This window comes from Lissotriton vulgaris, chromosome 1_2 (genome assembly GCF_964263255.1).
Source record: "Lissotriton vulgaris chromosome 1_2, aLisVul1.2, whole genome shotgun sequence".
Taxonomy (NCBI): Eukaryota; Metazoa; Chordata; class Amphibia; order Caudata; family Salamandridae; genus Lissotriton; species Lissotriton vulgaris.
Window position 1 is genome coordinate 118,660,685 of NC_141686.1, and position 16,766 is coordinate 118,677,450.

Below are 16,766 nucleotides of genomic sequence, written 5' to 3' on the forward strand. Positions count from 1 at the left end.
GTGAAGTCCGGTCAGGGAACTGATTTCAGGGCCCAGGGGACATATTTTGAAGAACAGCAATAAAATTATCGCTGCTTAAGTGGCAGGAAACTGCAACTAAAACAGCGATAATGGGCTTGCTAATATGCCCTTGTGAATTCCCATAGCAGCCCAGGTTAACACCAGAACCTGGGCTGCTATGGGAATTCACAAGGACATATTATCAAGCCCATTATAGCCGTTTTAGCGGCAGTTTCCTGCCGCTAAAGCGGCAATAATTTTATCACCATTCTTGATAATATGCCCCCAGGTTTCTTGTAGCGCGATGACATCCACGCTCCTTCGTTGGTGTATTGAGGGCATTTTAGCTTTGCCGCTATTTAGCCCACGTGCATCCCATGAACAGATCTTTAGGTTTGAGGTAAAGAACTCTTTTTTGTTTTTATACGTTGGAATGTTAGGTACTCTGGGGCTTGCCACCTTCTTCATCCGTTATAATTTGCAAGGTTCCTTCTCTCAGTGGTAACATTCTTTTTTTTTTTTTTTTTTTGGAAAACCTTTATTTTCAAATCAAAGTACACAGCTATTTAGCCATATATCCCGGAGGTTAGGCAGCATAATATCGTTAGAACGGCTGGTGCACACAGCACATAGTGTAAAATCGTACAAGGTTTATTTTCAATTTTTATAAAAATTAAGAAAAACGAAATAGAACACAATAAAAAAGAGCACCAAACTAGTGCTAGAAGGCAAGGCAGAAGGACATGTATGCGACAATACCCAGGCCAGGGGAAGGCTAGGCCAATAATCCTGAAAAAACACACATATGAACAGTGCCAAATGGATGGCCATGGGAGGGAAAGAATGCAGGATGTGTCTATTATTAATACGTGGGTTGGAGCCATAGGCTACGGCGGTAATCGTTCCTCCAAGGGGGCAGTGTCAGGCGGGAGGCAAATATCACCCCTATATTCATTCCAGGCCCCCCAGATCTTATGCCACTTCTTGGGCTTACCCCGGGCCACATACACTGTCTTCTCACGGAACATACACCAATCCATGTTGGTCTTCCACAATGACACAGAGGGAGGCGACGCCGCACCCCACTTCTGGGCAATGTCACGCTTTGCCACCATGTTACCCAAGGTGATCCATTGGGTTTGCGCACTGTTGTAATCTGTGGGGCCCCATACATTCAGCAGGCAGCGCCGGGCCTCGGCCAGCAAGTCTACTCCAGTCACCTCACTAATCACCATGTGGATGCGCCTCCAGTAGGAAGCGACCGCATGACACTCCCAAATGATGTGCATGAAGGTAGCCAATGCACCACAACCACGCCTACAGAGGCCATCGACCGAATGGCCCATTTGTATCAGTCGGGGACCGGTTACATAAACCCTATGTAGGATTTTCAGCTGGACCAAGCGCAGTCTGGCCGGGATCGCTACCTCCTTGGGGGATGATACCGCATACTGCCAATCTTCGTCATCCAACTCAACACCATCACGAACCCATTGCTCTCTTACACCAATGAGAAGGTCAGTGCGGACATTGATTAGTTTTTTGTAAATCAACGAGATGGCACTGTCCGGCATATGACCGTCCAGTACCCTGTCTTCCAACGGGGATGATTCGGGGACCTTCTCACCCTCCGGTATCACTGCCAAAAGAGCGTGCTGCAGTTGGGCGTACCTAAAAAATTCTGTCTCTCCCAAATGAAACTCCGTCTGCAGAGCGTGAAGGATTTAATTTCACCCTTGACCATCATGTCTTCAACTTTAGAAATACCAATCAGGTCCCATCGATCAAACCCCTTGGTATGCCACAATTTGCCCAATAATTCCGAGTCGTAAAGTGGAGTGGCCATCGTGAGTATTCCTTTCCATCCCTGCGCTTTTGTGACCGCCCTCCATATGTGAACCGCTGTCCTGGTAGGACCTGTCATTCTGCCATCCAGAGATCTCGAGTACAGAGCCCTGTAATATTTCCCGTCGTCCAGGAACCACCGATCCATGGCGTAACCCGGACTTACAGCTGGACCATAGAAGCCATGATTGAGGGCGGCTAGCTGGGAAGCCCAATAATACCTCCGGATGTCAGGCAACGCAATACCTCCGTTGTACCACGGAAGCGTAAGTTTAGTGATAGCAATGCGCGGCCTGCCATCCCAGAGAAGGGCGCGCTGTAAGCCCTCGACCTCCCTGAAATACCCGGATGGGACCGGGTCCTGGGTATTCTGAAGCGCATACAAGAATCTGGGCATCATTTTGAACAATGTCGCACGTCCGGGCAGGGAAAGCGGCAGCTTCCGCCATACCTCTACATCCCGCCGAAGGCGCGCAAGAGGGGGAAGCAAGTTGTTCTCATAACGTATCTTGGTATCGACTGAAATGTAGATACCCAAGTATTTAAACCCCTGCCTCGCGACCTGTATGTTGCAATCCCTCGGGAGCCGCGGAACCTCACCTCTCAGAACATATAAGTGTGACTTCGACCAATTGATGACCAGGCCCGAATGCCTACCGAGGGTATGCAGCATGTCACACACCACGATAAGGGACTTGCAAGGAGAGGTGAGGTAAAGCAAAATGTCATCCGGGTATAGAGACACACGGTCCTCGAATCCGGGAGACCACTTTATCCCATTAATGTCCGGATGAAGTCGCAGCCACGCAGCCAGAGGCTCAAGCGCCAATGCAAACAACAAGGGCGACAGGGGGCAACCCTGCCTGGTGCCCCTGCGGAGAGCGAATGACGCAGATACGCGGCCATTGACGGTAACGTTAGTAAGTGGACTGGCATACAAAAGCTTGACCCATCCTATGAATTCCGGACCAAATCCAAACTTCGTCAACACCGCCCACAGGTAGTTCCACTCAAGGGAGTCGAAGGCCATCGTGGCATCCAAAGATGCCAAAATGGCCGGGTCCCGGAGCGTACGGACCCTCGCGAGGGCCCCGTGGAGTCTCCTAAGATTAAGGGCGGTGTTGCGGTGTGGAATAAAGCCAGATTGATCCGGATGAACCATGTCGCCAATCGCGCCAACCAGTCGGTTAGCTAGCAATTTAGCCAAGATCTTAGGCTCAGCATTCAGCAGAGAAATGGGGCGATACGATCGACACGGGTCTCTGGGCTTCCCTTCCTTATGAATGACCACAATGGTGGCCAATATCTCGTACGGGGGAAGCGTACCCACCTCCCGCGCCTCCAGGAACATGTCCGGTAAGGGCGGGGCGATGGCATCAGGCTTTATCTTGTAGAGCTCCACTGGGATGCCGTTGGGGCCGGGCGCCTTGCCGGACCTCAGGGAGCGTATCGCGAGAGCAACCTCATCAGCAGTTATGTCTCTATCCATGTCGTCACGTTCAGTGTCCGACAGGCACAGAAGGTCCAGCTCTCGCAGTAGGGCTTCGGAGTCCACCTCAGACATCTCAGAGACCGAAGTGTAAACGGACTCGAAGTACTCGGCGAAGACCATGACTATAGCGCTGGGGTCGGTAACAGCCACGCCGTCCTCCCCCAGCACTTCAGGGACCACTCGGCTGGCCCTCTCCTTCTTGTCAAGCCATGCAATAAGCTTGCCCGCCTTGTCCCCGACATCATAGATCCTCCCCTGCTGTTCTCTGCCCATGATCTTATCCGCGTCAGTAACAGTGGCCCGGTACTCTGACTGCTTAAGCGAGAGAACATGGAGTAGGTCCGGCATCGGATCGGTCTCCAATTGGGAGTCGAGGTCCGCGATCTCTGATTCAATCCGCATCCTACCAAATGAGTTTCCTGCAACAAAGTAATATCAGGCATACATCTCTTGAACATTTTTAGTACTACACCTCTCTTAATACGATCACCTAGCCCATTGACATTCCAACACAATACAGTCAATTTCTTACACCCCATCGTCAAAGTGCAGGCCCATGCCAGCCCTCGCGGGTGGCGTCGCTACGAAACCATATGCAGCACAACATTTACCTTGCCTTGAAGTAGAAAAGTGGAAAAAGAGAACAAGTGAACAACAAAAAACCAACCCGCCCCCCACCCTGCACCCCTGCATCAGACTAAAGAGCTCCCCCAACTAGCAGTGTGCCTGTCGCCCCTAGAAAACTACACTACGAAAAGCCCCTAGAGGAGAAAGGAGGTTACCCTATCCCCCCCATCCCCCGTTCAAGAAGTAAGGATAGTAACCAAAAGTACAGTACTGTGATACCGACCGCCATGGGCAGTCCCATTGTCCGAAAAAGGTCCGAAGGATCATTTTACTCCTGTTGCTCAGGGCCACCCGTTGCTCCTTCCGACTGTTCCTCGTGTTCCTCGCGCCGTTGAGGCAAAGTGTCCAGCCAGTCCCCTGCGACCTCAGGCAAGTCAAAGAACAAGGCACGGCCGTCGTGCTCAATACGCAGTTTCGCGGGGAACAACATGGAGTACTTCACGCCCGTGAAGCTTTGCCACCGCCGCTGAACCGATTGGGGGAAGTCCGGGTAGAAATTGATATCTGCGTTTTGGTATTTCAGCGGCCCATCTCTCCTTGATGCCTGCAGGATAGCGCCCCGGTCCCTAAAGTTGAACACACGGGCCGCGGAAGGGCCCCCACCTTCGGGCGGCCTCCGGGCAGTCTGTGGGCACGCTCAACCGAAAAGAACTTGCTAAGGCCCCCAGGGGCCAGATGATTCTGAATGAAGTCCTCAACAAAGAGGTTGGTGGCCGACTCCTCGGCCCCCTCCGGAACACCGATATTACGGACATTCTGGCGCCTGGCACGCCCTTCAAAGTCCTCAAGCCTACGTGCAAATAGAGCGTTTGCTGACTTCAGGTCCCGGACCTCTGATTGCAGGTCCGAGACATCCGTGGTCAGGCTCGAGGTTTTAATGTCAAGTGATTTGACCCGATCGTTGGTCTTGCCGAGATCGGCCCTGATCAGGTTGACCTCAATGGCCAGTGTGTCGACCTTGTGCGCCAGGACCTCGTGCTGTTTATGCATCTCGGCTTTTATACCCTCGATGGCGCCCATAACGTCCCGGAGGGTTGGGGCCGAATCGTCCGGCGACACCTCCCGATGTGTGTCCTTGGGTCTCGCAGCGGCCCCAGGCGAGCTCTTAGAGTGGGCATACCGTTCCATGTTGTTAGATTGGGAGTAGGTTGATTTCCTGTTCGACCGGGATTTCCCTCTGTCGGGTTCGCCTCTGCCCGCCATGATAGATGAACGACCACCACAGTTGATAACACCCGGGGCCTCACCGGCTCACCAATGTGACGAACGGTCGCAGCTGTCCCTGCCTTCTGTTCTGTACCAACACACTCCGTAACTCTGCAAGCTCCGCTTCGAGGCGGGGCAGTCACTCTCGTTCCAAGCCACCTCCGTACGGCTGTGTCGCACTCGCCGGCCCAAGCACGGGCACTGGTCACGTCGCCATCCCCAAACTTGCACACGGTGTAACTCCACCGAGGAACGTCGGATTCTCAATCGGACAACGAGTCCCGCATCAGCAGCAGTTCACCTACAGTATTCCACTATCGTGGATCAGGATAGACGACAGGATTATTGCGGAGGATCGGAGGGTCTTCGGAGCTCCGAGCTTACGCGGCCATCTTGGTTGCCCGCGAAGCTCCTCCCCCAGTGGTAACATTCTTGACCCTTCTCTGATGCCATATAGAATGGAATTTACTCTGGGTCGTATCATGTTGTTGTAACTATCTCCTTGGTGATTATCCATGCTAACTTTTTTTTTTCACAACAAATTTTTATTGATTGAAGCAGGCAGAATAAAAGATGTGGCTCCCCACAGTCAGGAGATTGCCACCAAGCATCTTGGTACAGTTTACATCACAGGACCAATGTCCAATCAAGAGTAAAAGAGAAAACAAATGAAAGGAACTCCCGCCCCCGCCCCTACCCCCGCCAACCCCCATTACCCAACCCCCCTGCTACCCACCCCTTATCCCTCCCTAACCATGTGCACGTGTGTCTAGAAAGCTTCTGTGCTCGGTCGTGGTATGGCAGGCATGACGCAGCTCACTGGCCCGTCTGCAATCTTGTGTCTAGAGATCTTCGTCTGGTTCTGCTGGGGGATCTAGTGTCAACCCCCTATAATCTGCCCATCTCTTCCATATCTTAAAGTGCTTACGGGGGCATCCTCGCGCTTCAAACACTGGTCGTTCTAGACCCATACAAAAGTCCAGTACGGCCCTCCACCCACTCAGCGGGGCGGCTCTCTCATCCTTCCATGCTCGGGCCAGATCTCTCTTGGCAACCACCAGCCCCAGCAACAACAAATGACGTTTATATATGTTCCCACCAACTCCCTCAAGGATGTGGAGCAACCCTAGGCGATGAGTGCGTGGAAGATCCCATCCCAGTACTTCAGACAGGCAGCTCCATACACCCCTCCAGAAACCAATTAGTCTAGGGCACGACCATACCGTATGCAGCAGCGTGCCCATTGCAGCCCCACAGCGCAGACATTCCGGTGACCCAATCAGTCCCGCCTTCCACAGCCGCTCACGGGTGTAATAAGCCCTGTGGAGATATTTGAATTGGATTAACCTAAGCCGCATTGCAATGGCAGACCCCCGCGGGGATTCCAGGGCTTCCCTCCAATCATCCTCATCTAGGGGACCAATGTCTGCCTCCCAGGCCGCCCTCAGGGGAAGCAGGGTGGAGGAGCAGTGAGTGACCATCGTTTGGTAAATACGGGAGACCTTCTTATCTCCGAGGTCACCCATGAAGACCTTCGCTTCAATTGGACTAAATTCAGGGAGCGAGTCTATGTTGGCAATGCTGGGTGCCAGTGCGTGCCGAAACTGCAGATAACGAAAGAACTGGGTCTGGGGCATATGGAACTCTGTGCTAAGCTCTTGGAACGATTTGAGAGTAGCCCCGGACATTACATGTCCCAACAACGAGATCCCGATTGCATCCCAGCCATCGAACCCCGACAGCGTGGAAAGTTCGGGGAGCCGTCCATTATGCCACAGTGGCGTTTCCGCAGTCAGTCTACCCCACCAGCCCATGCGACGCAACGCCTGTCGCCACACAGCAAAAACAATTCTTGTGACACTTGGCAACGTCCGCCGCAGCCGGGCTGAGTAAAGGATCGTATGCAGAGTATTGTCCCCCATCAGTGCGCGCTCCAGGGCGTATGCCGGGTCCCCACTGTCGCCGTACCACCATTCATTCAGAATTAGTAGTTTATCCATGCTAACTTTATCAGTTTTTTCTTTGTCTTTTAGAAAAGATGGGTACGTTGATGTTGCTGCTTCTCTAATCTGGATGCCCCAGCCTCGTAATAGATTTTTATTTCTCCTTAAGGCTCTCACCCTTTCCGAGTTAAGGAAGGTAATTTCCGTTGCCTTGTTTTTTGCATCAGTATTTCAGGGGAAGGAGGCCATGCTTTCGATATCAGTTGTGCTTATTTTCTCCAGATCTGGCACATGAGAGCAGAGCTTTAGGATATTCCCTCTCTTAAGCATATATCCAATTTCCCTTGCGAGGTGTGCTTAGGGTACAGTATCAACCTTAGATCTTCTGGCTTCTTTTTTGTTTTCATTATGGCTTGACCATTCTTGTTGTAATGGCTGTCCAGGTATGGGGCCATTTTCATCCTCCCTATGGTCTAGGATTTGGATTCTGTGGCAGAAAACATTGGGAACGATTACAATGGCGGCAAGACCACCACCGACAGCCCGCCGTTGGAGGTCTCACCGCAATCTGAGACAGATTTCCTGCCTGCCATATTACAATGGCGGGCGGTGTGATGGTGGTCGGAAACACTGACCGACACGCATCCGACGGGCTCCTTGACGCTGGTGCTGCGGAGCGGGGCGTTGATGCACCTGTACGTGGATCTGTATGGAGTTGCAAGTGTGCATAATTTCCTTTGTCTCTTTTCCCTTCACTAGGTTTCTGCGGGTGGCAAGTAGGCACTGGACATGGGCCTCTTGCATCACTCCAGGGAAATCCGACTAAAGGGGTCTCTTCCGCAGAGGCCTGAGACGCACTCTTTTGCGGCCGACTACGGCTCACGTCACTCACCCCTCTGCAGTTGCTGCCGGTTTCAGGCTTCTGGTCAGCATCTGACCCATTGCGTGGTCCTCTACAGGGGCTTCCTGCTTTCCTGGGACCGGAACCTGGCACCACTACCAAACTGCAGAGTTTGCCAAGTTGTCTGAGATTCCCAAAATTCATTCCGTTGGTCCTGCTTCACACTGACCACTTCTGAGTGAAAATCCAGCCCCCTGCCAGATTCTGAGGGACGGGTCCATGGAAGTTGTACAGAGGTTTGGAAGGGCTGGAGGGGGAAAACGCTAGCCCCCGCAAGCTGCACCCAGGCCTGCCAGGACCTGGTTCATGCAAGGCAGCTGGTATCTGCTGCCGTTGCAGCTCCGCACCTCTCCTCCTCAGCTTGCCTTGGTCGCCTCGAATACCTCGCCTCTTCTGACTCCTGGTTGCAGCCTGGAGGGAGAGGGTGCAGGCCCCCGAGGGCTGGAGATAGGGGCTGTGAGTGGGAGGGGTGGGGGAAGCGGCCCTGACTTGCAGTGCCGGGGCAGGTCTAGTGGAGACTGGGGGCACGGGTTTTACCACAGATCCACTAATGGACTTTTGGAGTCTCTGTCTGCTGCCCGACTACTGCTTGGCACCCAAACTCATATGCTTCCCTGCTCTACTCCCTGCCGCCACTGTTGCTGCTGCCTTCACCCTCAGCTCTTCCTGCTGCTCGTCCTGCTGCTCTCTGCATCTCTGTGCTCTCCACGTCCTCACGTGATATTAACAAGGGCAGAATCATGTCTGGGGTTGGCAGTCACACTGGTTTTCCATCAGACCCTGAGAGACTGGTACTGGGAGTACCTGGGGTACCCCAAGGGAGCACCCCAGTTCATGGAATCATACTGCCATCAGTGGAATCAGTGTTGGGGTATGATTCCAACAGGTTTGTCACCAAACATGACCAGGTTCGGTACAGCCGCTATATAGTTAGACATCTCGTAATGACTGATGTCCACTATATGTATAAGTAATTCCCGACAGCACTTAAACAGCCTGGAGAATTGACTTCAGGATTCAGCGGAGCCGCAGCGTCTGTGAAGCACACCGCAAGGACTACAAAGGACTCAATGTCCCAGGATGCAGTCTGCTCTTATCGCCCTCACCTGTGCCTGCCTGCCTGCGGGGAGCATAAAATCACCTCGCCGCTCCCGCTCTGCGGGCGCCGCAGCATTTGTGAAGCACACCACAAAGACTACAAAGGACTTGAAGTCCCAGGAGGCAGTCTGCTCTTATCGCCCTCACCTGTGCCTGCCTGCCTGCCTGCGGGGAGCATAAAATCACCTCGCTGCTCCCGCTCCATGGGTGCCGCAGCGTCTGTGAAGCACACCACAAGGACTACAAAGGACTCAAAGTCCCAGGAGGCAGTCCGCTCTTATCGCCCTCACCTGTGCCTGCCTGCCTGCGGGGAGCATAAAATCAGCTCGCCGCTCACGCTCCGAGGGAGCCGCAGCATCTGTGAAGCACACCACAAGGACTACAAAGGACTCGACATCCCAGGAGGCAGTCCGCTCTTATCGCCCTCACCTGTGCATGCCTGCCTGCGGGGAGCATAAAATCACCCCGCCGCTCCTGGGGAGCCGCAGCGTCTGTGAAGCACACCACAAGGACTACAAAGGACTCGAAGTCCCAGGAGGTAGTCTGCTCTTATTACCCTCACCTGTGCCTGCCTGCCTGCAGGGAGCATAAAATCACCTCGCCGCTCCCGCTTCACGGGAACTGCAGCGTCTGTGAAGCACACCACAAGGACTACAAAGGACTCGAAGTCCCAGGAGGCAGTCTGCTCTTATCGCCCTCACCTGTGCCTGCCTGCCTGCGGGGAGCATAAAATCACCTCACCGCTTCTGCTCTGTGGGCGCCGCAGCATTTGTGAAGCACACCACAAAGACTACAAAGGACTCGAAGTCCCAGGAGGCGATCTGCTTTTTATTGCCATCAACTGTGCCTGCCTGCCTGCGGGGAGCATAAAATCACCTCGCTGCTCCCGCTCCGTGGGTGCCGCAGCGTCTGTGAAGCACACCACAAGGACTACAAAGGACTCGAAGTCCCAGGAGGCAGTCCACTCTTATCGCCCTCACCTGTGCCTTTCAGCCTGCGGGGAGCATAAAATCACCTCGCCGCTCACGCTCCGAGGGAGCCGCAGCATCTGTGAAGCACACCACAAGGACTACAAAGGACTCAACGTCCTGGGAGGCAGTCTGCTCTTATCACCTTCACCTGTGCCTGCCTGCCTGCGGGGAGCATAAAATCACCCTGCCGCTCCCACTCTGGGGGAGCCGCAGCGTCTGTGAAGCACACCACAAGGACTACAAAGGACTGGAAGTCCCAGGAGGCAGTCTGCTCTTATTGCCCTCACCTGTGCCTGCCTGCCTACGGGGAGCATAAAATCACCTCGCCGCCTGCTCCGCGGGAGCCGCAGCGTCTGTGAAGCACACCACAGGACTACAAAGAACTCGAAGTCCCAGGAGGCAGTCTGCTCTTATCACCCTCACCTGTGCCTGTCTGCCTGCGGGGCGCATAAAATCACCTCGCCGCTCCCGCTCCGCGGGATGGGCGCAGGCGCACGCCGGGCGAACCCTGGACCAAGGACGGGCCCGTCTGAGCCTATCGGAGAGTGACGGAGGCTGGGCTGGGCCACCCTCCGAACTTCGTTGCATCTGTAAGACTATTTATCCCTTGGATTTTTCTCATTGTGCCACTGCATTTTGATAATTAATATTTGCCTAATCTTGTGAATATCACAGCCGGGAAAAGTGATATATTACAGTACTTAAGATCAATGGCGCAATGCGCAGGGAAAGGGAGGAAGGCAGCAATAGGTGCAATAGGTGGGAGTGTTACTGGGACACTTGACCAATTTATAACTAGGGCCACATCAGTTCTGGAGCATAAAATTGCTCTGACAGAACGACGTCTATCATTGGAACGCTCATCTTTGGGACCGATTATGCTAGCTACTACACCAGAACAATTTGGAACACAGACGCTTAATTGTGATATTAACGCAGGAGACAGTAACGATTATTGGGCACAGGCGCAGACTAGGCAACCTACGATAACAGAGGTCAGCCTTATTATTACGACCAATGACTCTCTTTCGGTTAATACATCTAAAGAAACTACCCCGCGTTTCCCAATAAAGTCTACAGTCAAAAATATTCCTAACTCTCAGGCCAGTCCACAGGCTAAAAAACATCTGCCAGGATTGGGATCAACTGGTAAGCGGAAACGTGGTGGGGGCCCACAGAAGGGAAGGTGCCCAAAAATAATTAAAACTTCCACAAAAACTGGGAAATCTGTAACGTTGACGCAGCCATTATCAACTAGCGTCCCTTCCCCAATATCAATCTCTGCCAAAAATGCCCCATTTGTACAGTTGCCCGAGCCTCTGGTCCCTCTATTTCAAATTCCCGATGGCTTTAAGGAGAAAGTCGAGCATTTAATGAAGTCCCTAATGTTACCCCTGTTAGAACGAATTAAACTGTTATCGGATAAACTAGGAATGCTCGAACAGGTAGCTATAGCCAGTTCTGAGACACTGGAAAAACTTGCTGTTAGTATACAGAATCAAGGCATAGTAGGACATAATGCGACAAGAGAACCTATAAGTATTATCACTCCATCACCAACCCCGATAACATCTAACACCTCGTCCTTGTTACCAAATGGAATTAGTCAAGATGATAAAATCACGGGAAAAAGGATACTGATCCCGAATGGGGAAATACAAAAAGGGGAGGGGAGACCGTAAAGGACTTCAGTGCCGTGGGGCGGGATAGAAAAGCTACATCTACAGATTGGGGAATTTTAAGTGCTGCTAAACCAAAGAGTATTTACCCACGTATTGACTTACCGCCAGAATCAGCTCCATACACTGTGGTGTTGACTGGGGTGCCTGAGCAGTCTAATGATAAAATAGAAACCTACCCGGAACTAAAAAATAAGGTCACCTTTTGGTTGAACAAGAATAGGCCCCTCCTGGCTAACATACATGGTGAAATCCTGTATGTGCGAAGAGTAAGCTGGGTGGGCAATAGATCAAAAGAGCTAGTTGGTGACTGCATCATTGTTAATTTTAGAGATAGACGGGTGGTAAGGCACATTTGTGGTCGGTTCCATCAAAGAGGAGATGGCGGCATACAAACCCTTGATCTGAGCTATTTCTATCTGTCTTCACTTCCTGTTCCACCAAATGCCTTTGTGATACAGCGTGGAGGGTTTATGGGCATACATAGAGACAAGTTCAATATTCCTACATTTAACCGCTTTGATACGCTCTGGAGGGGGTTGATTGACTTGGATCTGGTTCCCATATTGTTAAATCGGTGCCTACCTCTGTAAATGTAAGATCTTTGGTTGAGAATGCCCATGAAGGAGTAAACTGTACACGGGTGGACTATGGGTCAAGATTAGGGATACCCAATTCTGAAGAGATGGGCGTATTGAAGGAAAGTGGCATAGATGTGAATATACTGTTAGAAAATAATCAGCAAATTTCTGGTTCTACTGGTACAGTGGACATTTCAGCTAATACGGGCAGGTGGTCGATAATGTTTTGGAATGTAGCAGGTTTAAAAACAAAAATATCCAATCAAAACTGGGTCAATCTTGTGAATGAGCATGATATAGTGAGCTTACAAGAAACCTGGGCTACAGAGGCTCATCCTCTGTGTGGTTTTAAAACCTTGCATTCACCAGCAGTAGGGCCAAAGGGGGGTTGTGTACTTATGTATCGAACCTGTTTAAATGTAATAAAATTTAGATAGTATTCAATAATAGGTATTACCATATGGTTAGGATACATATTGATAAAGTGTTTTGCTTGATTATTGTTAATTGTTATAACAATGTCCCTGCGGCGGCTGTGGAAGAAACGCTGAAAGCTTTGGGCCTAGATGTCAAATGCCTGTTGGGTGGGAGAACTTAAGAAGTCTGGGTTATTTGGGGAGGGGATTTTAATTGTTCTTTATGTAAAAGAGGAGAAAGGAACATGTAGTATAATGCTAAATAATGAGATCAGTTTAAGCCATTTTGAACATACTACATGTGGGGACCTCATAAATGAAATCATTTTTTCATATGATATGGGTTTTGCGAGCAGAATTTGTTGAACAGAGGTCCCTTTCTGCCTGACCTTTAATGGCAGAGGTGCATGCACAACGATTGATTTTATATTGATATCGGCCAGATATGGAGGTGAGGCCCAAACATTTAATACCCTGGACATCCCACTAAGCGACCATTTCCCTTTAAGCATGGAAATCTTAAACTTACACAATGATCATGTTAAAAATAGTACGCCAAGAAAATATGTAGAAAATATTGCCTTGAACAGACAAAATGGTTACTCCCTAAAGTTGATTAAAGTGGTACCAGAGGATTTCCTTTACAAATTAATTAAGAAATGTGGATCCAGTATTGATGCTTGTTTGGATGGAAATGTAGGCAATCTTGTTATTATTAAAAAAAAATGGATTATTGCCACAAACATTAAAAATAGCCTTTGGGTGGAAACAAAACATCTTAAGGAGAGAACATCTAGTTGGTTTGATACAGCCTGCACCAAGGCTTATTCTAATCTCAAGCATGCTTTAAACGCCCCTATTAAAGATCTGATTTTAATTAGGGAGTTAAGAAAGGACTATAAGATGACCTTGAAAAAGAGAAAAGACATCCTTAAAAAGGAAGTCTGGGATACATTGTGTGAGGCATCTTTGAAAAGAGACACTGCAGCCTTTTGGCAATCGGTTAATGCCCCTTTCTTAAATGATAAAATTAAGGCTAGGGTAGAAATAGCCATTTCTGAGAATGAATGGGTAGAACATTATTCAGATTTATACAGTGCCCCGAGCTCACTGGACCAAGCGTTACCTCAGAAAGTAATGGTCGAGGAGACCCTACACACTAACATTAAATTGGATCTGGGTATTACCAAGAGCGAAGTAATTTTAAGCATAAAAGCAAGCTCAGGAGGAAAGGCCTCAGGCCCCGATGGGGTTCCGGTTGACTTGTATAAAAATAACGTGGACCTAAGGGGTCCACTTCTCACCCAACTGTTTAATGCATCCTGTTCCGATTGTTTGCTACCTTCATGGTTTGAGTCTATATTCGTACCTATATTTAAAAAGGGAGATAGAACAAGTTGTTTATGCTATTGCCCTATATCATTATTAGACCCAACCATCAAGATTTTTGGCCGTGTGATTTTAAACAGATTACAGATATGGGCTGATGAACACTCAATAATTAGTGATCTGCAATACTGTTTTAGAAAAGGCCTGGGCACTATTGACCAGTGCCTTAATTTGCACATTCTTTTAGAAAAATACACCAAAGCAAAGGGAAGTCGCATATTTTTTAACCTTTGTTGACTTAACGTCAGCTTTTGATTGCGTCTCTCCGGTAAACTTTGGTTGATACTTGAGAAACATGGGGTAGAGAAAAATATAATCCTTTTTCTTAGGGAGCTATATTCGGGGGCTCTAGCCGGAGTTAGGTATGGCAAGAATGGAGAGTGTACCAAGTCATTCATTGTTGCATGAGGAGTGCGGCAAGGCTGCGTCCTTGCCCCTTTTCTTTTTACAATCTATATCAATGATCTGAGAGAACATTGTTACGGGAGTGCAGGGACATGCCGATGATTGCGAAAAGATCTGTCGCTGCACTATTATAAGCGGATGACGCGGTTTTGATAGCCAGGACGCCCCTGGCCATGCAAAGGATGGTTACACATTTCTCACAATTTATGCCCAACCTGGACTTGAGAATGAATTGTACTAAAACTTTCTGCATGTACTGTGGATCTGGGGCGGATAAAAAGAAAAAAGTAATGTACATTGATTCAAAGCCACTGGATTTTACCCCAACTTTCCCATATTTAGGTGTATTGTTCGATCAATCTGGTCTATGGAATAGTGCAATAAAGACAAGGAGGCTGTTGTTTTGTAAATCTACAATGGCCCTGAAAAATGTTAGTAAAAAGATGGGCGAAAAAACAATCAGGGAACTTTTAACTGTGTACAGAGCAACTTGTGTAGCAATTGCTATATATGACGCAGGAATATGGGGATATGCAAATGTGAAATTGTTGCAGGTGGTGGAAAACATTTCTATGAGATATCTTTTAGAAGTCCCGGATAGTGTTTCTACGTACATTTGTCATGCTGAACTAGGACAACCATACATAGAAGACATCATTAAGTTTGCACCGGTTCTTCTGTGGCATAGGGTCTGGACCACCGAGGAGTGTGTTTTCAACCGCTCTATTATGAGGGACGTGATGAGTCTTGATAACGGTGGCAAGTTGGGATGGCTAAGTTATGTAAAGATGTTTTTTAAAAACATAGGCTACCCTGATTATTATGACGATCCCGCATTGCTGTGTCATGTTTCTAGAAAGGATCTTAGGAATATCTGTATGAGGTATTTGGGAGAGCGCAGAATCATTGTCGAAATGACAAAAAAGACTGTGGTCGCGCATCAATTAATAATGACCTCTAGCAAAATGCAACCATATGTTAAGCTACACATGAGCGATTTTGAAAGGTTTTTATTAACGCATTTTAGGTTAAACCTTTTATTTAGATTTTTTAGTTTTCCCGAACTGAATAATTGGTCAAAACAACTTAGTAAATGCCCATGTGATGATTTGTCTGAACAGTCAGACATACATATCCTGTTTTTCTGTAAATTGTATACAATTCCTAGGAAAAGAAGGATTGTGCGCATATTTTGAGCATCATGGAAGTTAATCAGTGTCGTTCTGCTTTTTCAGCTATTGAAAAATTAGATAATATATTAACTGTTGCATCTGTCTCTGTGTTTTATAAAAATGTTTTTAGATATCGGAAATCAATTTATTAATGAAATGTAATGAGTGCATTTTATTGTGCTATTACTGTTTTTTCTATATACTTTAAATGTGACTTATTATTTGTACTTTCATGGTTGTTCTTTGCCTAATAACCGAATAAAGGTAATAATGAATGAATAATGACTTCAGGATTTGTATAGGGGTCCACCTCATACTTATAACTAAGTACTCTGTCCTCAGGATTGAAGAGCCTCCCATAGGGGTGACTTGTAAGTGTTAACAGTAGTGACTTACAAGGAAACTTATATCTGTTGTGATAGGTGCAAGCACCAACTCACGCAGGCTGCAATGGCAGGCCTTCGGCCACAGTTTAAGCGGACTCCCATGGGTCGCACAATACATAATGCAGACCAAGGAAGACTCCAGGTGTATGCCCTGGGTACCTTAGTACTATATACTATTGACTTATAAGGGTACACCAGTAGCCAATTGTGGATGTACAAAAGTTCTTACCATGGATCAATATAGGGAGAAATCACAGTGACTTGGATCCTGATTAACAGGGTCCCAGTCAGACTAGGTCAAAAACATACTGACACCAAGCAAGAACTGGGGGTAACCATGAAAGCAGATCCTACTTTCCTAAACATCTTCTTAAAAAATTCCCATTTTACCTTGGGTGGTTCCTTGTGTCCCCAACTCCTCTGGATCTTCTGGTCCAAGTCTCATTCTCCTTTGCAGTTCATATTCCGCTTTCTTAATATATGATTTGGTCTCCAATAGTGTATATTTGTTCTACTAACCTGATTATTTGAAAGTATTCTTGTATATTGCAGTATTATCTCCGGGGATGAGATATACCAATGTGTTAGTGATGAACAATTTACTTGCCTTCTGTAACAAGATATATGTAAGAGACATATATTAGTTATAGATTCC

At 48.7% G+C, this 16,766-nt stretch overlaps 1 protein-coding gene across 1 annotated transcript in view; it reads right to left on the reverse strand.

Moving 5' to 3' along the window:
* The window catches only part of LOC147734664 (uncharacterized), a 5,992,067-nt gene that overhangs the window by 171,069 nt on the left and 5,804,232 nt on the right, over positions 1 to 16,766 (reverse strand). The gene's annotated exons all lie outside the window — the stretch shown is intronic.